We start from the raw sequence: 23,540 nt of genomic DNA on the forward strand, positions 1-23,540 counted from the left end.
TCCCACTCATTTTTCTCCTTTCCCCTTTATTCCTTTTCACTATTTTTTATATTCCCCAAATGAATGAGACCATAAAATGTTTGTCCTTCTCCGATTGACTTATTTCACTCAGCAGAATACCCTCCAGTTCGATCTTTCATCCATTTTGAGTTTATCTTTGTGTATGGTGCAAGAGATTGGTCTAGTTTCATTCTTCGCATGTGGATGTCCAATTTTCCCAGCACCATTTCCCTCAATTTTTTTTAGCTGAATATTGTATGCATATGTAAATTTGGATATAGGGGTGGGAGCAGGGCTGAGCTGCTTTACACAATAAAGGGATGAGTGTTTAGGGGTTTGTGTTTAATTCTTTTTCAAACAGCAATTGGATGGAAATTTCAGAACACCAATGAAAAAGGAGTGGTCAAGGGACTCGAACTTCCTTTCTTCTGAATTAAATGTACTGGTGGAAGGAGATGTAGTTGTCAGCTCCACTAGTTCAGTGCTGGGCTTCCTCGGTGACTGATGGGTGACAACACAGAGGCACCGGTGGCCCGTCGGTGGCCATCTGAGGTTGGGTCCTCCAAAGGCTTTAAAGCTACCACAAAAGAGAAAGTGTATCATGGTCATAATTATTACTCTGCCCAGGGCAGGACCTTATGTGTACTTTCCAAGTGTATTGTGGGAAAATCCATGAACAACGATTTCTGCTTTTTGAGATATTAAAGAGTGACTTTCTTTCTAACCTGCTAACTGAAGCAGATGTGTAAGCAAACAAGGTTCCCAAAGAAAGTATCGATAGGCTTTTTAGGAAAAGGATGCAGTGACCCTGAGTTACTTTTCTTTAGATAATGATTATCATCTCTTCATTAAGGGCTCTGTTCCTTTTCCCAAAAACGTAAAAAATCACCATATACCTTTGCCTGGAGAGCTGTGTGGAGATTTTCACGTGGAATCTGAGCTAGAAGGAAGAGGACCCAGAAATAGAAAAGACACAGTGAAGCTGGACCATGTGAGGAGTGGGAAGGTGGAGGGAGACAGGGACAGAGACAGATAGAGGGAGATCCCAAGGCAAGCCATGTGAGTGTGTCTCCACCTGCAGATAACCTGTGGTCACCTCCAGGTCAAGAAGCTCAGTAGACAGGTAGGCTTATCTCTCTCTTTACTTTTTACCAATTTGATATAGATGAGTAGAAGGATCTTGGAAGTTATGTTTTTAAAAAGGCAGATGGGAAAAAACAGCCACTCTTGAGTCTTTGAATTACTCCTTGGAGTAGTGGAGAGGTAACCGTCACCCAGAAACAACCAGTGAGGACTTCACATAGCAAGAAATAAAATTCTACCATGCCTGTGCCACAGTGAAGTTTGGAGTTTTGCTTGTGACAACAGCTAATGTGTCTCTAATGTCCTGTGCTGGTACATGGAGAAAACAGATCATGCTTGTGGGTGCTGAAGTCATAGGATCAGAGAAAGCAGTTATCTAGGTCGTATTAAGAGGCCAGGAGATTGAACAGAAATTTGAATTGGAGACACTCAAAACCTCCAATGTCATCCTCTGTCGCGGGGCTCCTCCTATAATGTCTACGTTTCAGAGAAGGGAGGTAAAGAAAGCATTAGAGAACGCAAAACACATCTACCTCGGTCCTGGCTTCTGTAGCTGGTCACAAGGTTTAAATTCATAGTCATTGTGACCTTCTTTCACCTGCCAGTCCACTTTCCCTCTACCCTCCACTGGCACCTCAGCACGACTGAGTTCCTTCTTGGGATGCATCACGTCTATGCATTCCCAGAGGCAGAGGGCTGAGTCTATGGGGCCCCAGCTTCATTGGGTTGCTGCAGTTTTTGTTACCGAGAAATACTGGACAGAGGAACATATCCTAGGGAATTCTCTGCGTTCTGGGCTTTGTCCAGCTTGTCACTATTATGCAGTAGCCACCAAATTTCCCTTGGGTTGTGGGGATCATTCATTGAAACTGAGATCACGACCACTGAGATGATGAAAACATGTCAAAAGCATTTACCCACTATTGCTTACCGTTCCCCCTCATGTTATGCACCTGTTTAGGGGTGTTTGCTTGTTTGGGGTCTATATCTATATTTTTCCAGTTTTTCTCTGGAAATTTTCATGTAAGCAATACTTTTTAATGTACATGAACTCTTTCTTCTTCTTTGGTGTTTGTTTGTCTTTACTTCATCCTTTCTCTAATCAATGAGCGCAATATGTCCTCAGATTTTTCTGAAAAGAAAAAAGACACTTGGAATTAAATAAATGTCCTTGTCTTTTTGGGATTTATCTCTGTTCCCTGAAATCTGTATTTCGTTCGATTACCTTGGTCTTTCCCTTTAATGTTGCCACATAAGTAAGAGTAGTTAATGAAACAATCCTCCAGTTTTTAATACCTCAATCCAGTAGAAATCGTTTTGTTTTGTTTTCTGTTCACATGAAGGCCATTGCATATCTTCCTGGTCAGGAAGCTCACTGGGGCAGCTCTCCTACAGAGGTGACTCAGATCCAGGAGGTCAGTGCCCAAGGCTCCCCAAGGCTGACAGAAAAGGTGAGAAGAGAGGAGGATCATATGTTGGAGATTAGGAGTTTGGGGCCAAACCTGCAAGCGTCATACGCTTCTGCTCACATTCCACTCTTCAGAACTAGTCATCTGGTCTCCTTGAGACCCTAGGGAATTGGGAAATACCATTTTTCCAGAATCCCAAGAGGATAATTAAATGGTTTGTTAAATCCACAACATTCTCCTTACCACAGCTGTTTTCTTTTTAAAACCAAATGTCTCCTGATACTGTTATCCAACCACGTTTATGAAAAAAAAAAAAAGTTGATTATTACCTATCACTGACTCACGTTTTCTGCGAAGTGCTGGCCAGTTCCCTGCATGAGAAGACGACCGCATGTTCTCTGTTTTTGGGTGTGGTGGGTGGACTGGCAGCCTTTGCTCTCAGATAAGCAAGCGGGCAACCCTTTCTCTGAAAGCCACTGCCCCTCTTAGGTTCACAGTTGAATTCTTTGGAAGCTGTGTTTTCCGGCTTCACATTATAGACATGTTGTCTACACCTAGTCATACACATACGGAGGTCAGAAGGAGACTCTGACCCAGCAGCCCTTGAACACACAGTTCTTCAACCAACTGTGCTAAGTTCTCTCTCATGCCCTGATCATGTCCCTGTGGATTGAGGGAACCCTGAAAATGCCCCCCACTCTCTGCTTTCTCTGCTACCTGTCTAAGCTGCGTTTCGGCTCTGATTTCTGTATCACGTTGGCCATAGCTGGTTTTGATCTCTCAGAAAGGCATAAAGTCTTGTTTTGTTATTTCCTTTTAAGCATTCAGCAATTATATTAATTTCTTTTCTTTTGTGCATCTTTACCAAAACCTATACTTTGATAGTTCGTGGCTTTTTTTTTTTTTAATAAGGAGAGGTCAATGATTTTTTTCAATCTGTTGTCTTAAATTAAAAGCTATATGTTTTTCACATAGCAATAAATGGTTTTCCACGTGAATACAATTATTTTCTGTAACACTAAATGATCTCCTAAGACAAGTTTTGAATTATGAAAATTAGTCCATTTTGTGGGCCATAATGTGTCTTCTGACTTCCTCTGGTTGAATATTTAGCTTATTTCGGTACTGTTTCTGACAATTATAAACAGCTCTGCAGGGGCGCTGGGGAGGCTCAGTGGTTGGGCGTCTGCCTTTGGCTCAGGTCATGATCCTGGGGTCCTGGGATCGAATCCCTCATCGGGTTCCCTGCAGGGAGCCTGCTTCTCCCTCTGCCTATGTCTCTGCCTCTGTGTCTCTCATGAATAAATAATAAAATCTTTAAAAAAAAGACAGTTTTGCAATGGACATTCTTGCACTTGGGATGTGAAATATCTGAAGATTTTCTTAGATCACATTCCTTGAAGTGGAATTGCTGACTCAAGGGTATTTGCTTTTTTAGGACTTTATATATATATAACGAATTGCCCTCCAGAAATAGCATACTGTTGTATAAGCTCATCAGCTGTTCATATTATCATTTAAAAATATTTATCAATGTATTTATACTAATAGCAGTTACTATTGGGCATATTGGTTTCCTCAACTGTAAAGTATGGTCTAGGTATTGGGAATCTTGTAAAGATTAAACGTGCACCTCAGGCATGCCCACCACACACTAAATATATGATACATTTTGTTTTAAAAATGATAAGTTATTGGGAGCACCTGGGTGGCTCCTTTGTTGAGTGTCTGCCTTTGACTCAGGTCGTGTTCCCAGGGGGTCCTGGGATGGAGTCCTGCATCGGGCTCCCTGCAGGGATCCTGCTTCACCCTCTGCCTAGGTCTCTGCCTCTTTCTCTGTGTCTGTCATGAATAAGTAAATAAAAATCTTTAAAAAAAAGAAAAAACAAAAATGATGAATTATTAAAAAAAGAACCAGCTGGCTGTCTTTCAGGGTCATTATGAGGATTAAGTGAGATAATATGTGTGAAAATACATAGAAGGGGCATATATGTAGTATGCAAGTGCTAAATTCCCTGTCCTTCTAATCCAGGCTTCTTGAATGTGACAGTAATTGAAATCCCAAAGCCCTAGTTCAGGCACAGAAAAGCAAGCAAATCATGCGGATAGCATCTGAGCTTGGGGGTGGGTGGCAGGACCGACCCATCACTGAAGAAGATCAAAGACACCAACAAAGGATCGACTTCAGGCAATTTACTTCCCCTTGGCCAAGCATTCAGATTTCCTTTTGATTACAGATTTATCTGAGCATCTGTGGGTGAGCAATTTATCCACCAGATTGCCATTGTCTCCTCCCTCTGCTCCATTCCTGTGGCTAAGTGATTTTCTGCTCTCCCCCACTCCCACTGAGTCTTTCTATGAACATGACCCAGGGATGGGGAGAGGACACATTTCCGGTTCACTCCAGAACACTGGGGGTCTTGATAACAGTTGGCAGGAAGGGAAGGACAGAGTTTTGAAAAGAATAAAGAGGAGAGAACCAGCCAAATAAACTGGGTATTGAAAGGGACTACTTGGGTATGGAAAGATGAATATAAAATTGTTAGAAAGTTAGGTCCAGAAATGATAGAACAAAGAGAATTTGGGTGGAACAGAAGAACGGTTGACCAGGTATGCTTCTGCCTTGAACTTTTCTGTAAATTCTGGGTCTTGGCTACACGGAACATTTTGTGTTAAAAGCCTTATTTTCTTCTTCCTCTTTTCTTCCTTTTCCCTCTGCTTTTCCTGTCCTGGGGGTAGTCAGTTACGTAAATCCATTGTTTTACATCGACAGTTCAAATAAAATACGTTTGATTAGGAATAAATGTCACCAAACCCATTGACATGGTCATTGTGTCCTTTGTTTCCTATGTGTGTGTCCTGAAATCAACTGGCACCTTCTACGTTGTTGCCTTGTGAAGTAAAGGAGCCAGGCAAGCGTGGAAAACAAAAGCGTCCTTTCTGAGTTTATATCAATTAGGTTATGCATTCTTCTGCAGGTAAGAGATGCTAAGTAAACATGATTTAAACAAACAAAACATTATTGCTTTCATTTACATAAACGATGCCCAGAGTGAGGCAGCAGAGAGCTAGTAAGTGGTTTGACTGCAGAGTGGTTTGGGCAAGATCAATGTTTCTTCTCTTTTACATAGAAGTCTGAATGTCAGTAGTTCAAGGCAGCTGTAGAAGCTGTAGAAGCTACACGGTGACTAGGACCTAGAATAATTTTCTGCTTTGCACTCCCCAGAGCACTAACGATCCAAACATGAGTGAGGGCGTCCCACTCAGGCACAAAGGAGCAGGATAGGGGAAGGCAGCCAGAATGAATGTATCCACTTCCTTTTAGGACTTTTAGTGACAGTTGCAGACCACACTGGAGCTTACATCCCTAGTCCCATGGCTATGCCTCGCTATAAGCAAATCTGGAAAATCTGCTTCTTTAATTCCAAATCTCCATATGCTCACCTAACTTTTTTTTTAAGTAGGTTCCATGCCCAGTGTGGAGCCCAATGCAGGGCTTGAACTCACAACCCTGAGATCAAGACCTGAGCTGAGGTTATGGGTTGGATGCTTAACTGACTGAGCCACTCAGGCACCCCCATATGCCCAACTAAATTTAATTTGGGTTTCTTAGAGTAGAAGAATGGAGAGCAGATATTGGGGGACAACTAGTAGTCGCATAATTTACTTGGAAGACAGCATGGAAAAATAAACTGAAAATATGATAATTTATCAACTTATTTAAAAAATACCCAGAATTCTAATTCCAGTAAAACCAATAAGGTGATACAAGAGAGTAACTGTACTGATACCTGTATGACTTTGCAGAAAATAATTATTTCTGAGGTCATGATAACATAAACAGTTTTAACTTTTCAGCTTTTAGAGTTGACTTTATAGACGAAGCACATAATGCTCAGTTGTGCTACAGAATAGAATGTAAATTGTGTCAACCTCGATTAATGTATAAGTAAAATTACAGATGACAAATTTGGTGCATGGAAGGAAGGAAAAGAAACAGATGAAATTTAGGACACCAATGACATCACATTATGAAGTAAGGAGTCAACAGAGAGTATGGATTTTTACAGGATAAAAGAAATAAAGATGTAAGGATGTGTCGATTGTGAATATGTTTTGGAGGTACAAAAGTAATCAATAGAGAATTTATATAAATAATAATATAATTATGTGGGAGTATTGGCTTAGTGAAGAGAAGGGATAAGCAAACTAAATATTCATCTGTGAAGACAATACCATCACACTCTGGTTAGGTCCTCCTTCCCAAATGATGATATCAATTGGTTGATATGACCGCAGCAGAACCCTTCTATGGACTCTGGAGTAGACAAGAGGATGTCACTGTGATCTGAGTGGATGATACAAAAGTTATATGCTGGATGAATGGATGAAGGAACAAATGAGTGGTTCTGAATTCAGAATTCCTCTCGTTCAAGTAGATGGCTCGAGAGCATGTCTCCAGAACCTGTGATGATTTTTCATTGTCGAATCTTAAATTTGTAAACTGGCATTCTAGTTTATCAAGCAACCTTTGAATGTGGGTAGACCATGATAGATTCAACCACCTTTTCTGAGCTGGTACAAATTTACGAGCTTAGAAAGCTTGGGATTGCAGCTTGGGCCTTGATGACTTCCATGAGGGGTACGATGCCACAGAGAAATCGTTTGGTGGCCCACAAAGCAGAGGTCCTGGAGACGTCATCCCTCTGTTACTTCCTTCTCATTATCTAGGCAGTGTGTTTTGTTTTTGTTTTTGTTTTGTTTTAAGGAGTTAAACCTTCACTCTCCTAAAACTGGGCAAAGCTGGTTTCTTTAAAGTTGTCTTCTACCATTGACCAACTGATCTTCCTCTCTGTACTTGGACATTTTGTGAGTCCTTTCATATTCCTCTTTGTAGCCAAAGCTTCATTTCAGGAAAGAATATTTTTCTTTCCTTGCTAACATCCACTCCTGTCCCAACTGCGCCTTATCTTAGATTCTCAGGTCCTAGTTTCTTAGTCCGTGAATGCTTGGGTTCAAGTCCTAGCTCCACCACTACCAAGCTATGGGTGTCAAATGATGCAAATTACTTAACAACTTTAGGACTCCTTATTTTCATCCATAAATATAATGGACTCGCCTTGGTAAGCTAGGAGGCCCTCTCATTGTTAGAATTAATGAATCTGTAGGCTCATAGGTGGGCTTCCCTAGAACTGACAGTTCCCAATATAATCAACTAAAGAGAAGATTTTATTATTTTATTTTTACATATGAATTTTAAATTTATGATTTAATTTTTTAAAAATACTTTTAAAGTATAATCATTTAATATTTTTACTTATAATTATATTTATATAATTCAAGGGTTCAAAGTGACAATAATTGTTTTGTTTATTTATCCTAGAGACAATGGTTAATACTATGCGATAATTTCCCAAGTTAGGAGCCAAGTGTCCCCCCTCTTAAAAGCCCTGTTGACCAGTGCCACTCCTTTAATGAGATCCTTATAATCACTCACATTCCCCAGACCTTCACCTATGTTTGCTGCCCTGCCTTACCTGGAAACTGCTCCTAAAAAGGCCTGGCCCTCTGCCCTCTGCTGGCTTGGTCAGTCTTGCACCAGCTACTTTCTAGCTTCCTTTCTCTCCTCCCCCTATCCCTTCCTTCCTTCCTCCCTCCCTCCCTCCCTCCCTTCCTTCCTTCCTTCCTTCTCTTTCTTCCTTCCTGCCTACCTTCCCATTCCCCTCCATGCCTTTCTATCTGTATTTGACACACTCAGGCTACATTTTATCTAGTCATATGTGTGTCAGAAGTCACTAACTTATTTATCTATATTGAGCACATCTTCAGAATACTGCCAACATCTCACAAGCTCCTTACCTCTACATTCAGTTTCTTTACCTTCTTTATTTGCCTTCTGGTCTCTCTAACAGATTCTAATGCTCTCATAACACTGGATATGAAACATACAGAAATGTTAGATATGTGCCATTTATAAGTTGTACAGCACATGCGCATTACAAATATCTTGCAATTCCTTCCTGCTTGGTTTTTCCTTCCAGTGAAATCTTTGAAGTCTAGCTAGGCCAGTTGTTCTCATACCAGCTTCTTCTTCTTTTTTTTCTTTCTTTCTTTTTTCTTTCTTTCTTTCTTTTTTTTTTTTTTAAATCTTTGTCTTCTTTTCCTTTACTCTCCCTGGACAAGGAGATGTTTTTTGGAAGAAATATGGGAGTTCACTTGACCTAGAGGAGCCTCTGCTCTTAGTGAAAATACCACAATAGGGGCTTCTTCTGCTTCATGTTTCACTCTTCCTTAATTATAGCTTCATTAGGCTTAAAGGTAATGGCCACACCTAAGGCTCTTATGAAATGTGCAGAAGCCAGCTCTCTCTCCCAGGGTGTGTGTGTGTGTGTGTGTGTGTGTGTGTGTGTGTGCATGTGTGTGTGTGTGTGTGTCCCACAGAGTGGCAGAGCTTGCTTCAACTACTTCACCAAGGACCTGAGGGGTGGTGCAGAGGAGTGCTGGAGGAGGGACAGCTCATCCCTAACAATGACCTTATACACCCATTAGGGGTCCTCACTTCACCTTGACTCCCTGTACCTTTCAACTCCTTAGGGAAGGAATATTAAACTTCCAAACACCATACCCTCACCATGCAGGAGCTCCTAGGTTATTCATTGTTCATCTTGCTTCCATCAGTCATGGGTCATATTAAATGTAATATTTCTATCCTTATGGGTAGAGAGCTATTTGAAATTTAAGCAAATATGCTTCAAATTTAGATATGTTAATGAGTAAGTCTCTGTAGACATACTTAGCGACTATGTACGTTGTTTTTTACTACTGTGACCAAATGAAATTATGGTGTCTTTAGGAGACTTCCAGCTTACGAGAAAAAGGTAGAGGAAGGTTCTTTGTCAAAGTGCATATCCCTAGGCCTACCTGAGCTCTGAGTATATCTATTACTGACTTCTAGCTACACCTAGCTACACCTAAATCAGTGGTGTTCCTTGGACAATATTCCTAGAAGTCTCGTTTTCTCACCTTCGGGTAACCCTCATAGTATGCTTCTTCCTAGCTCCTACATTTTACATAAACCTGTCATGGGTTTATGTCATCTTCTAGCTTGGGGGGGGGGGTTTGCTTGTTTTGTTTTACTATAATCAACTCTTCAAGCAGGTTGTCTCTGTGGCTATATCCTTAGAATCTTGTTTTGCATCTGGAATCATAGAATCTAGAATCATTCAAAGACTAAGCCTTATTGACTTAATATTTTAAAATGAATTTCAGTTAAAGAGATATAAAGAGATATTATTGCTCATGTAATCAAATCTATCCATTGCTTGTTGACTCCATGTTCTTGAGGAGGTTCTGAGTGTGTTTGCTGATCATTCTAACCCAGGGAACGTGCTGTCTATAACCGTGGCTGCTACATAGTAAGTATTCAATAAATGTTTATAGCAGTAGTAGTAATATTTTTGTAGTCTGATTCGACTCACTTTGTTTTTTTTTTTTTTTTTTCGACTCACTTTGGATTTTTTTTTTTCCTTTCTCATATTCCCTGACCTCTTCACAACACTCTTCCTTTGAGCATATTTGGATTCACTTCGAGACCCATTTCCTGAAATTCCCGATTTTTGTGAAATCCCCCTTGCCTTTCAAATATCTGAAATTCCTAACACTGCAAATGTATTTGCTAACAGAAAACTCAATCTTGTTGTTTTGTCTTTTGCCTGTTTTCCTCCTATGAAGAGGAAAATTAATTCATCTCTTGCCTCCCATCCGAGCCTTTTCTTGTTTCTGTGTCCCCCCGGGGAAGCAAAAGCGAGCATTTACCCTGATAACGGGGCACACCACCACCATCATTGGAGATTTGGAGTCAGACTACCTTGGGTTGACCTCTTGGCTCAACCACCCGTTAATCTTGTGACTGTGGGCAGGATTATGTAACTAATCTGTGCCTCATCTTTCTTATCTGTGGAGTGCGGTTGATAATAAAAGCCCTTGGAACCAGGGTCTTTATTAGGATAGAGTTGTTAAACATTTCCATAGGAAGGACAGGGCCCAAGGAAGCACCAACATGAATAGATGGTCGGGGTGAAGGGCAAGCCTCTGTGCAGCATCAGTGTGAAGCACTGCTGTTCCCACTCTCTGGTGACCAATAATGAAGTGTAGCAGCTTAAACACAGGTGCTTTGTAGTCGGTCAGCATTAGACAGAACCCAGATGATGCCAGTGTTGTGTGACCTTGGGCAAGTGACTTCGTCTCTCCAAGCCTCAATGCCCTTGTCAGTTGCATGGAACAGGATGATGCAGCTTGAAGGGCGATGAAGAAGGAGACAACTCGATTGCACCTGAACACAGCAAGGGCCCATCCTGTGTTCTCTGTTAGAAAAAAGAAATTGCCCATGCCTTCAACCTCATTAATCCACTAATTTTAAAACTCGTTTTGGGATTTGCTTTGTCATTTCTTTTCAATTTGCATATGCAGCTTATCATTTTTTTCCCTTAAGGCGCTTTCTTTAGTAACTCTTCTACTTTCCTGAAAATTTCCCAACCTGCTCTGTCTCAGCTTGCTCCAGTAAGAGAAACTCCATTATCAGGGAGCACCCACCTTCCAACAGAGCTCTGTAAGTTTCTGAGCGGAGCTGTGAGGCTTGGTCACATCGTCACTGTGCTCTTAGTAATGCAGTCATGAGTAAACACCCCTGCCAGGTCAAACAATTGTTGCTATTGACGTGACTCATCACAAGGCTTGCTTTGGGATCTTAGGGTGTGCGTAGGAGAGAAGGGGTGCAAGGGTGTGCGCATGTGCACTGGCCTCTCCCAGCCTGAGTCTGATGGTTGGTCTTTGGGACACCTTGCTCTGGGAGTGACAGCAACCGGACGCCCTGGTTCTCCTGACTTTCCCCTGAATGGCTGTCCTTTTTGCCTCCTGCCAAGGTTTCCGTGATCCCAGGAAGCCACACCCGGAGCTCTAGGCGCCTGCTTCTCCCGCCTCTGCAACTGGGTCCCCACCCTCCATCCTCTTGGTAGCACCCGGGCTCATCCCCGTTGCTGTTGACTTTATGCAGCTAGTGTCTGCTCTGCTGTGCATATTTTTCCTTTTGTCTGTCTAGTTGTCCTCTTCTGCTACTGCTTCTCTGACTTTTCTCTCCTCCCGGAGAGCTCTCCAAGGTGGGCCCCACGGGAGGGCCCGGGAGGGGGGTGGCTGGAGCAAGTGCACTGGGGTACTTCTCCCGCCCTCCCACCACGCCGCGTTATTTCAAGTCCACACTCATCTTGAAACGGATCTCTACTGACCCATTTCACATGCTAGAAAGATTCAAGAGCAGATCTATGTTCTTTTTTTCTGGCCCCACATCCAGGTAGGAGCTTCCTCTCTCAATCCGTAGAACCCCTCCAGATCTTCAATCTCACACCACTGGGGCCAAGCACTGACTATGCCTTTACCTTACAAGACAGGTGGTTCTCAGCATCTTTTCTTTCAGCTTTTGCAGTCCACACATTCTTTCTCCCAGTCTTGGACCATTGGCTTGTGCGTTCCTTGTTCCTTTCACTTATACAGCAGCAGATGGACCTCCCGACTTCCTGTGGGTCTGAACTCTTCTGGCACCTTTTTTTAGATGCCTTTCTCAATAAAATATTTACTATTGAGAAATAGTAAATGGAGTTCGAGCCTAATGACCTTAATTCCTTTAGTTACTTGCTCAAAATAAGGGGAGTGAGACTCGGGCTCAGTCGATGGTACTCAACAGTGTTACAGAAATACATCTAGCTCCAAAATTTAAAACACTGCAAATCAAACAAAGGCTCTCTTGACAATTTTTGTTGCTTTGTTTTTCAGAAATAACTATTAGTGCCAGTCTGGCGTGCATTTTTCCAGCCCTTTCTTTCTCTTTATTTGCATCCCTTACTAAAATAAGCCACGTGGGGAATGTATAGCAGGCGCTCAGTGACTACTGGTTGAGTGAATGAGTGTGCATAGGCACACATAGGTATACATAGAAACTGCTTTGCGTGTGTTTTTGTGAATGTGCTTTGATATAAATCATATTGCTTTATACATATTATTCGGCAACTTGTTTTTTTCTACTTAACAGCATATCTTGGGAATCTTTCCATGGTACCGCAAACTGCCTTATTTCATTCAACAATACCGCTGCCTAGTATGGCATGTTATGGATAGTTACTTTCCATCCATTTACTGATGGGTATTTATGTGTTTCCTACATGTTGCCATTTATAAAAAATGCTATAGCATAAATTTTAGCAAAACTGACTGCCTGCATGTACATGTATTTTTATGGAATTATTTCTTTGAAATGTAAATACTATGTGCATTTTTAATAAACATTGCCAACTGCCCTCGACAAAGATTATTGCCGCTTCCATTCTAGCTGTGTAAACTGAGTATGTATTTTCCCATACATGGGGGAATAATATCTGACGTTGGTATGCTCATCAACGTTAGATATTATTAATTCTCTTAATTTTGCCAATCTGATGAGTGAAATGATGTTTATTTGTTTGTTTTTTTAAATTTACCTTTCACCGATAATGAGTTAGATTTGGCATCTTTCAATATGTCTAGTGGCTGTCCTTGTTGCAAGTCTATCTTTCAGACATTCTTTTAAAAATTTCTTTTCTCCTATATCAGAGGAAGCACTCTCCCTCTCTTAGTACCCAAGAATTAATTTCTTCCTGCTTTCCTTGTTTCTCAATTACCTTCTCTCTTTGGCATCTTTCATTTTTCCGGTCCTTCGGTCTTTGCAGATTTCCTCCTCTACCTGATGAACACAACCAGATTGCAATTTCCCTGGGGAAAAAAAGACTTACATTAATGCTACTGTCCCCTTTATCTCCCCTCTAGTCTCTCCACCCACCTGCCCTTTGTCACAGGAGTGCTCCTCATCTGCTGCTCTCACCGCCTCGCATCAATAATCCCAGTGATTCCACTCCAGATTTTATTGACCTTTTTATGGCCTTTAAATATTCTCCTCCTCTCTTTTTGGTTACCCTCTCCTCTGAGCTGCTAGGGGCCATCCCACTTCTCTTATTACATCTAGGACTACTTTCTTTCTATCTCAAGGTTTCTTTCCTTCCATTGCCAACAAATGTGTGGATTTTCAGTGATTCTTGTTTTTGGACTTTTGTTCTTTTCCTTCACTTTGGAGATCTCACCCATTCCAAACATTTCAACTATTGTTTCTGCCAAGGACTGCCACATCAGGACTGATATCTCATTAAAGCTCCAGTCTTTTACTTGGACTTTCCCCCCACTGAATTGGGACACAGTAACTACAAGATCCGAGCCCTAAATTACACTTATCACCCCCCTCCACCTCAACAATCCATGTAATTTTACCAATTTTTGTGGTAAACAACAGAGGGAAAAATCTTATTTTCTAACTAGCAGAATTCTCCATAGATAGAAACTTACTTTGTCTATGAAATACTTTGATGAATCACTTTCAGTGAAGGTGGTGGGGAGATATCAGAAACAATGAAGCTTACGTAAAACAAAGTCATGCTGGAACTGCTTTGCCAGTGGGGCTGACCCACTGGTCCACTTTGGTTTTGCTAGCTATGCTTTTCAAGAGCTGAGCTGTCTGGGACAGTAATGAGGATGGGAGCCGCTGTGGAAAGAGGAAGAGAAAGGTAGTTGGCATGCTGAATGGAAGTTTGGCTAAAGAATAAGCGCGTTGAAGAAAGATTTTATAAAGCTTTTCGCCTGGTATGGAATTATAGATTGGCACCATTTTTTGATTGTTACTCTTCTATCTTTCCTCTTGCTTTGTGTTCATCAAGAAAACTTCTGCTTCCTTATCTTGTTCTGCTGTGCAAAACATGTCTTTATTCTCCCTCTGCTTTTAAGATGTCTCTAACAATAGTCTTGAGCAATTTGTGGTATTCTTTGGAGTGTGTGCGTGTATGTGTGTGTGTGTAAGTGTTGTGCTTGGGTTTTGTCAGGCTTCTTGGATCTGTAGGTTTAGAGTTTTATCAAATTGAACATTTTTCCAGTCATGCTTTCTTCGAATTTTTTTCCCTTCTTTCCATCCCCCTCCTTCTCTTTTGCGATTCCATTTATATTAGGTGATTGAAGTTGTCCTAGTCTGTTTATTTTTCAAAAATTCCTTTTCCTTGTGGATTTTATTCTGGTTTATTTTTAATACCATGCTTTTTGAGTTCATGAATAGTTTTTTTTTTTTTTCTGCAGTTCTGATCTAATCCAGTATTTTTTTTCCAGACATTGTAATCTTCCCCTCTAAAAGTTAGATTTGGGGCTTTTAAAAAATATCTTCTATGTCTGTATTTAACATCTTTCCTCTATCCTCTTCAACATATGGGATACACATAATAAATAACCTTGCTAAGGTCTTTGTCTTGTAATTCTCGTATCTATGTCAGTTCTGCGTTACTTTTGATGGTTTCATTTTTCTCCACATTATGAATTATATTTTTCAGCTTCTTTGCAAGCTGGGTAATTTTTTTATGGCATGCCACGTATTGAGCTTTACTTTTGTGTTGGGATTTTTATATTCCTATAAATATTCTCGGGTCTCTATTTTAGAACAGTTAACTTCCTTGGAAACAATCTGATCCTTTTGTGTCTGGCTTTAAATATTTGTTAGGTAGGACTAGACCAGCATTTAGGCTAGGGATAATTATGCTCTACCCCTGAGGCAAAGCACTTCTGAGTACTCTACACAATACTCTGTGAATTTTAAGGTTTTCTAGTCTGGCTGGTGAGAATATGCACTATTTCTGGCCCTGTGTGAAATCCAGTGTTCTCTTTAATCCTTTTGGGTGATGGTTTTTCCAGTCTCAGATAGTTTCCTCACATCCGTGCTCTGATCAGCACTCTGCTAAATACTAAAGATCTAAAGATTTCTAAAATTCTCTTTTTTGGGCAGCTGGCTCCTCTCTCAGCTCAAGGGGTTTGCTGGTCTCCACCTGGGTTTCCCCTCTGTGTGCCACAGCCTGGAAATTCTCTCAAATGAGCAGCTCGGGCAATTATAAAACTCACCTGACTTTTCTGGTCTTGTCTTGCTCGATGTCTAACATCTTAACAACTGTTGTTTTAGATATTTTGTTCCATACTTCATCTTGGCTCGAAGTAGAAAATCAGCTATTTACAAAAGTATTTTAAAAAATAAAAAATGTTGGGGTATCTGGATGGCTCAGATGGTTAAGTGTCTGCCTTCAGCTCAGGTCATGAGCTCCAGGTCCTGGGATCAAGCCCCAGGATGGGCTCTCTGACCAGCAGGGGGGCTACTTCTCCCTCTCCCTCTGCCTCTCACCCTGCTTGCTTGTGTTCTATCTCTCTCTCTCAAATGAATAAATAAAATCTTTAAAGAAAATTAAAATGTTTTAATATTTATCACATATGTGTATTATTGATATTCCATCAGTAATATTCTATAACTGGCTTATAGCCTCTCATGAGACCTAACTGTTAGATATTCAGAACTATCATGACCTAGTTGCTAAACTGTTGATAGCTTGAATTGGCTATCATGAAGGAAATGGAAAAAAGATTTTTATTCATGATATTGGTCAGTGCTATATATCCAAGCATTTCTTCTCCTTTTATATTATAGCTCCCCACCTCTCCCCAACAGCTACCTTACCAATCTATCTGGACCTTTTCTTTTTTAAAATTTTGCCTGAAATGTATCCTTAACATTTCTTGTAGTGTATGTCTCCTGGCGATGAATTATTATAGCTTTTGCAGGGTTTTTTTGAAAGACCTTTTCACTGGATATAGAGTCATTGCAGATGTAATTAGTTGGGTTAGGATGAGGTCCTATTGGAGTAATGTGGGCTCCTAATCTAATACAATTGGTATTCTTGTAAGAAGACAGCCAGTGAAGAGAGACACACACAGAGAGAGCATCACATAACAATAGAAGCAGAGCTGGGGATCCCTGGGTGGCTCAGAGGCTTAGCTCCACCTTCATGGTCCTAGAGACCCGGGATGGAGTCCCACATGGGGCTCCCTGCATGGAGCTTGCTTCTCCCTCTGCCTGTGTCTCTGCCTCTCTCTCTCTCTCTCTCTGTGTGTGTCTCTCATGAATAAATAAATAAATCTTAAAAAAAAAAAAAAGAAGAATAAGAATAAGCAGAGCTGCAGTTCCATAGCTACAAATCAAGGAGTGCCAAACATCGCCAGCAAGTCAACAAACAGGAACAGGCGAGAAAGGATTCCCCTCCAGATTTCAGAGGATGCATGGCCCTGCCATCATCTTGATTTTGGACTTCTACAATCTAGAACTGTGAGACAATGAATTTCTGTTGTTTTAAGCCACACAGGGTGTGGTACTTCATTACAGCAGCTCAAGGAAATGAATATGGAGGACTCATTGGATACCAGTTTCTTCATCATGGCGGGAAGCAGAAGTCCCCAAACTCCTTTAGCATTTGCTATCTAAATGACTTTCCCACCTTCTTAGATGGATAATAAATTATTGGGAGGCAAGTATCACATCTTATTTATTTTTTGTGTTTTCCATACCACCTATTTACCATTGAATTTAACATGCATAAGGTAGATATGAAATTTGTGGCTTCAAATATTGGGTAGGCAAAATAATTTTATTTTCTAAAATGAATATCATTTTAAGTTCCCATCCCATTGGGGTACATGTATTTATTAAGGGGTTTTTCTCAGTCAGATCATGCTTTTCTCCTTATCTTTCTTCCTGGTGGAAGCTAAGTTCTGGGGAGTTTACAAAGTGTCAAGGCATTGTCAGGGAGGGTACTTGGTCTTTGGTCACTGATTATGTTTTCTTCAGAATTCTCATTCATCCTGGTTTTCAGCATCTTTCCCCAATTATATCTGCTGCCTCACTGGTGTGGCTGTCCTTCAGTCCCCGTTGATCCATGCAAGATGCTCTATGTCTTCCACATTTCAAGCAGGAGATCTTTCTGGGTTTAATGGCTTCTCTCACTTCATCTGTTTTCATGCGAATGAGAGCATGGCTATTCCTAATCTATCCTGAGTGCCTTGGGGGTCCTTCGAGACTATTTTGGGTCTCTCTGTCAAGAAGCATCATAGAGCCATGCATTTGCTCTCCATTGCTGCTATAATAAATTACTGGAACTTTAGTGGTATAAAACAACATACAATTAATAGCTTATAGTTCTATAATTCAGATGTTTGACATAAGTTTTGCTAAGCTAAGGTCAAGGTGTCAGCTGGGCTGTGTTCCCTTCTGGAGGTCCTGGGAGAGAATCCATCTCCCTGCCTTTTGCAGCTTCTAGAGATCATCTGCACCCCTTCTACCTTCAAAGCTAGAGATACAACAGCTCTCTGACTGTTTCTATTACCACATCTCTCTCTCTCTCTCTCTCTCTTACATTTTCCCCTTCTATGTTTACAGATTCTTGTGCTTATGTTGAGCACACCTAAATAATCCAAGATATTGTCCCTATTTTAAACAAAGCTGATTAGAAACCTTAATCCAATCTTTAACTCTAATTCTCCTTTCTTATGTAACCCAACATACTCACAGGTTCTGGGAATTAGGATGTTGACAACTTGGCAGGGGCATTACTCTGCTTACCACTCTACTTACCAGTCTGGTGTGAGTGATACGTAGGAACCCAGGGCCTGGTTCTTCTCACCCTGGAAATTGGCATAACTCTCCTCTGCAAGAAATATTGAGCTCCTGATTCTATACCTGTCTCTCTTTTGTTTTCCAGATCAGAATGTGGAGGCTGGGACACAGAGAAAGAGAGAGATTAGGGAAATGCAGGAATCCCTCTTTGGCTGACTCTCCTCCCTTTCCTTTAGCCAAAGTAATTTTAGCTTTTTCATAGAAGAACAAATAGACCCTGCAAGTATCTTCCAAATCCATCATTTAGGGATAGATTTCAGTTTTAAAATTAAAAAAAGAAGAGTTAAATTTATCATTCTCTTCACGTACAAAGCTTTATCCTGTCAGTAGCAATTCATTAAGAATCTAGCATGGAGAGAGAAACCCAACACGGTAACAAAAGAGTTTGAGGGAAGGCTTGCCAGAGAGGCGGCACTCACCTGAGAAAGTCCCAGAAGGGCAAGGAGACAGCAGAGCGTAGTTCAATCTAGCCTTCATTTCAGCCTGTCTGGTCAACACCTCCTCATCTGATATATGGCTAGTTCTTCTCTTGGAGATCAGCTGTAACAGAGCAGAGGAGTCATATTCTCAACCACATTTCAATATATGAATGACTTGAATGACTTGAATGAATAAGTGATATTACAGATGGGGATGAAGAGTGAGGAGAAATTTTTCTAAGGCAGGAGCCATATGGAAGTTGCTCCAAGCTACTGAGTTGCGACAATCATCAGAGAGTCAGGAGCCAGCTGGCTCCCCTGATCTGGCTGACATGTCTCTTCACCCTCCAGTCTGTTGTGCCATCTCTAGGGAGGAAGACCACATTGCTCTCTATGCGTAATGATGACACTGAGCCAATGCAGGCGACTGGTTACGTCAGCTGTCATGGGCTGTGCAGGACCCACACAGCCTTAGCTTGTGTGAAAGCCTGCCAGCTAAATGGAGGGATGACGTGGTCTCATCAAGAGCAGGAACGGTCCCTTCTCCCTGTATCTGCAGCCACCCTCTGTCTCCCTCCCTTCACTGGCTCAATAAAAATTCCAGGAGCAGACATGAAGGACAGAAGGGAAAGAAAAGGAGAAAAGATGCTGCATGTGTGCCTATGGGCACGGGTCCATCTTGGGCTCACTCTCTCTGATCCCGACATGCATACATATTTTTTTTAAGATTTATTTATTTATTTATTTATTTATTTATTTATTTATTTAAGAGAGAGAGAGAGAGAGGCAGAGACACAGGCAGAGGGAGAAGCAGGCTCCATGCAGGGAGCCCGACGTGGGACTCGATCCCGGGACTCCAGGATCACGCCCTGGGCCAAAGGCAGGCACTAAACCGCTGAGCCACCCAGGTGTCCCTGACATGCATACATATTATATTGAATCCTATCGATGGACTTCTTTTTTTTTTCTATCAATGGACTTCTAAAAAAGAAAATTGAACAACTCATTGGCGATAGCAATTTTCTGCATGTTCCAAATGCTCACAGAAAGCACACTCTGCTTACCACTTGATTTTTACCATTATTTGGATATCATTAAAGAATACATTAGATGAAGAAAGGATAAGAAACAAAAACCCAAAATACTCTCCCACAAATATAGTGCTGCCGCTGACACCCTGTTAGGAGTGAGAACCCTAACACTAACTTTTATTGTGTTACTGTGGCATCGGCAATAAAAACAAAGATAATGCATCACTAGGGCCCTGATGAAATGGTGATGGGTCATGAATGACTGATTTGCTTCAGGCTCCTTCTCCCTGTTAGACCACTTCTACCGTTTCCTTTCCTAGGTACTCACCTTAAAGCACCCCATCACATCCAACCCAAAGTGAATAATCAGTTTGAAAATGAATCCTTCAGAGGACCTCGCATACTCGCATAGCAAAGGAAAAGGGAAGAGGAGATTGGCTGGGACACACTGGCTGTCCTCCAGGCATCTTGGGGTCTTATGTCTCATTTCAATCAAATGAGGTTCCACCAGCTGCCTAGCCCATTCTCATCCTTACCTATTATGGATCCATGGCCTGGCAATGATTCTTGGGTGTCATTCTCTCAGTCCCCACCTTCCAGCCCATCCCACTGGAAATCTCCCAGTCTGCTGCAGGCACAGGTTTTCCCTCGGGTCCAAAAAACAGCCAGCCAATACTTGTAAGAGTTGCCCACAGCAGGCAACATGGATCTTTCAACCATTTGGAAATATTCTAATCCTTCTTTTATTTTTATAGGTGAGGAAATTGAAGATGAGAATTTTCTAAGGGTTCCTAAACCAGCACAGTAGAGCTGTGATTTGAACCCAGATCTATTTGATTCCAAGGCTCCCTGATGTTTCCTCTACTTCATGTTGCATTTGGAGCGTAAATGAGATCTAGTGAGGTCATTAGCGGCACATGGAACATAGAGTCCAGCTTTGATCAGTTCAGTAGCTGACTCCGCCTGTCCAGGTCTCAGATCCCATGTGCGGGGATGAAGAGGATACAGATCCCTTGGCTGGCTGTCAGAAGGGTTCCTTTCCTCAGAGCTGAGCTTCTTTTGCTTTGAATATCCTGGAGACCTAAATCTCCTGAGCTCTGATCCACTTTTATCTCCTTTTCAGCTACCCAGGTGACGTCCTCTAACAGGTTTCTAGCTTCAGAGACTGAAATCCCTTTTCATCATCCTGCCAATGTCACATTTTCTCTGATGGTTATTAAAGACTCAATGGTCTCTTGGAGGAGCCAGAGAGTCATCTCTTGTTTACAGGTAAATAATAACCCTTTAAATATATTTACATACTAGAACTTCAGCAGGATTTCAGTAAAGATAACGTACAGGGTAAAGCTGGTTCCCAGGGAGGATGGGGTGATTCATCACGTACTTAAGAAAGGACCAGCCTCATTTCCTCCCCAGCTTGAGGGGAAATGATCACTCAGTTCTGTGGCAGCAGATCTGTAAGAGGGAGGAGCCCTGTCACCACTCTGGCCCAGATGAGGTGTCAACCATACTAGCTGAGCTGAAGCTGGCTTGAACTATGCCCTGCTATCTCCTTGCCCTTCTCCTGGGCACTTTCTTAGGTGGGTGCTGTTCTCTCTGGCAGGCGTCCTCTCAAGTCCTCACCCTCAATGCTAACCCTATGAATCTAGAGTCTCAGTTGTTGGATTGACTCCCTTTAGTACATTCCTTCCATTTTCTCGAATGGCTACTGGGCTTTAATCCTAGTGGTTGGTATGCTGAGTCTTGGTTTTCTCTATCCTCTGGGAAGGAGTTCGCTTTGTTTGTCTCTCTTTGACCAGGGCCCTTCCACACCCTTGGCCTTTCCAGTCTACTCCCTGCTGTGGATCCCATATGCCTGGGCCATGGGAGGACTTGAGCCACCCCTGGGTCAAGGAGGAAGGCAAGTTCAGTTGGGGTTCTTCACTCTAAATGGCCTTTTACACTTCCCTCAGGTGTCAGAGCTCAGACTATCCACCAAAGGCCGCTTGCCAGGGTGCAGCTTGTGGGCAGCCTGCTCTCCCTGGAATGTACCGTGCAGGGGGCATCGAGCCCTTATCTCTACTGGTACCGGCAGTCCCTGGGAGGTGCGCCCCAGCTACTCTTCTCCTCATTAAGTGTTACCCAGATAGTCCCTGAGACACCGCACAACTTCACAGCCTCCAGGCCCCAGAACGGCCAGTTCATCCTGAGTTCTAAGAAGCTCCTTCTCAGTGACTCTGGCTTCTACCTCTGCGCCTGGAGTCTCACACTGAGTGGGTGGGGGGAGACATCTGTGCAAAAAACCCACCCTCCCCCAGAGCCCTCCCTCTGGGGCTGGGTGGAGGATATCCGGGTTTCTGATTGTCAGGCACTATGAGAACAACGGAATCAAGTCTGATTCTCCCAAAGAAGTTGACTGAGTTCTCAGGGAGAACAAAATGTATTTGCGTGTAGGGCCTGTGGATTGCACGCATGTCCTCGAGCTCATGGGGCACGGATGCATCGTCCCAGGCTGTTAACCTCCAGCCCTCAGAGTGATCTGGGCCTTGCCTCACGCTCTCCTCTCCCCCCATTCCTGTCTGTCCACACTGGGGAGGGAGGCAGGTGGGAAGCACCAGTAGCGGGTTGCGGCGTGGTGGCAGGCAGGTGGCCGAGTGAGAGGAGGCCCACTCGGGTGACTTCAGTGGTTAATTCTCATCACCTGGAGAGTCTCCTTCTGTTGTCCTTTCTGCAGAGAGTAGACGTCTTGGGGGAAGCTTTGATGAGGCTCTGTGTCCGGGAAGGGGCGAGGCCTTCTGGAGACTGTCCTCTGGTGGGCTGGCAGTGTGCTCCTGTTAGTATCAGAAACCACACTCAGGGACTTTGATTATTGTTTTGGATTTTAGGCTTTTTAATTCGTATCCTACTGTGTCTCATCCCTTCCCTTGTAGCAAAAGGGAGCAGAGAAGCGGATGGTGACCAAAGACACACCAGAGACGAGGAAAAAGCTGAGGACATGCGTATATTATGGTAATACCCTAAAAAAGAGAAATTATTTGGATGAGAATGAAGGAGAGGAAAAGGCTTCTGGGGGTGGCTGGGAAGAGATGCTACGGTTGCCTTGGCAACCGAGCTTCCTTCCTCATCCCTGGGTCCCTCATCCCTCCCTCATCCTCCTTATTCTTAACAAGCTTTTCTTTTCTACTGTCCCTTGTGCTCCACGAGGGGGCACACGAATCTTAAAATACTCTGTTCCTGGCATCACTTTGTCTAGGACAGTTCAGATGTTTGTTTCTTTTCAGCGCCATTGGATCTGCAGAGGAAAATCTGAGACGGCCACGCATGGTGATCCAGACAGTATTTAGGAATTCCTGGGGGCTCTCACAGCCTGCTTCTGCATTAAGCAGCTCTCCCGTGCTGGGAACTCTGAGCCATCAGAGGGATCAGAAAGAAAAACGAAGTGCACTCAGGATGGTGCTGGGTGGAGTCACAGCATGGCTTAATCAAGGCACTTGGTTTACTCCCCCCCCCCCCCTTTATGGAAATACTCAGTTACTAAGGCAAGCGGTAGTGCCACGACAGTAAAAGTAAAGACGGGTTTACAACTCAAATTTGGTTCACACCTAAAAGTAAACAACGTTTCAAGCTATTGCTTGCTTGTTAGCTGGTTATTTAGAATTGGATCTCTCCCTGGATCTCTCCCGGTCCTGCCAGATTACTTTCAGTTACTAGACTTCAGGATTTGGAATGGGCTTAGAGAAACATAAACACTAGCAGATAATTTTTTTTAAGATTTTATTTATTCATGAGAAAGAGAGAGAGAGGCAGAGACACAGGCAGAGGGAGAAGCAGGCTCCCTGCAGGGAGCCCAGTGTGGGACCCGATCCCTGGACTCCAGGATCACGCCCTGGGCCAAAGGCAGGTGCTAAACCGCTGAGCCATCCGGGTGTCCCAACACTAGCAGATAATTGAGTGAATTCTCATATTTGTCCCTCTACTCTCCTGGTTTCCCGTTATTAATATCTGGCACATTTGTTAT

General features: G+C 42.5%; 2 long non-coding RNA genes across 5 annotated transcripts; one reads left to right on the plus strand and one right to left on the minus strand.

Annotated features, from left to right (window-relative positions):
* Positions 1–129: 129 nt before the first annotated feature.
* On the minus strand, positions 130–18,952 carry LOC100686343. 4 transcript variants are annotated; one of them, XR_005371048.1, is made up of 8 exons: positions 18,719–18,952; positions 18,513–18,633; positions 18,052–18,193; positions 13,914–14,109; positions 13,199–13,289; positions 2,380–2,522; positions 2,015–2,215; positions 130–577 (listed from the first exon to the last, which is right to left on the minus strand). It is a non-coding gene; the product is annotated as an uncharacterized LOC100686343 (long non-coding RNA). The 4 variants fall into 4 exon arrangements; XR_005371045.1 differs by having other exon boundaries at positions 2,309–2,522; XR_005371046.1 differs by lacking the exon at positions 13,914–14,109 and having other exon boundaries at positions 2,309–2,522.
* A 2,052-nt stretch (positions 18,953–21,004) lies between these two features.
* LOC119869514 lies at positions 21,005–23,093 on the plus strand. Its single transcript, XR_005371049.1, has 3 exons — positions 21,005–21,123; positions 22,453–22,531; positions 22,804–23,093. It is a non-coding gene; the product is annotated as an uncharacterized LOC119869514 (long non-coding RNA).
* The last annotated feature ends 447 nt before the right edge of the window (positions 23,094–23,540 follow it).

Source organism: Canis lupus, chromosome 16 (assembly GCF_011100685.1).
Source record: "Canis lupus familiaris isolate Mischka breed German Shepherd chromosome 16, alternate assembly UU_Cfam_GSD_1.0, whole genome shotgun sequence".
Taxonomy (NCBI): Eukaryota; Metazoa; Chordata; class Mammalia; order Carnivora; family Canidae; genus Canis; species Canis lupus.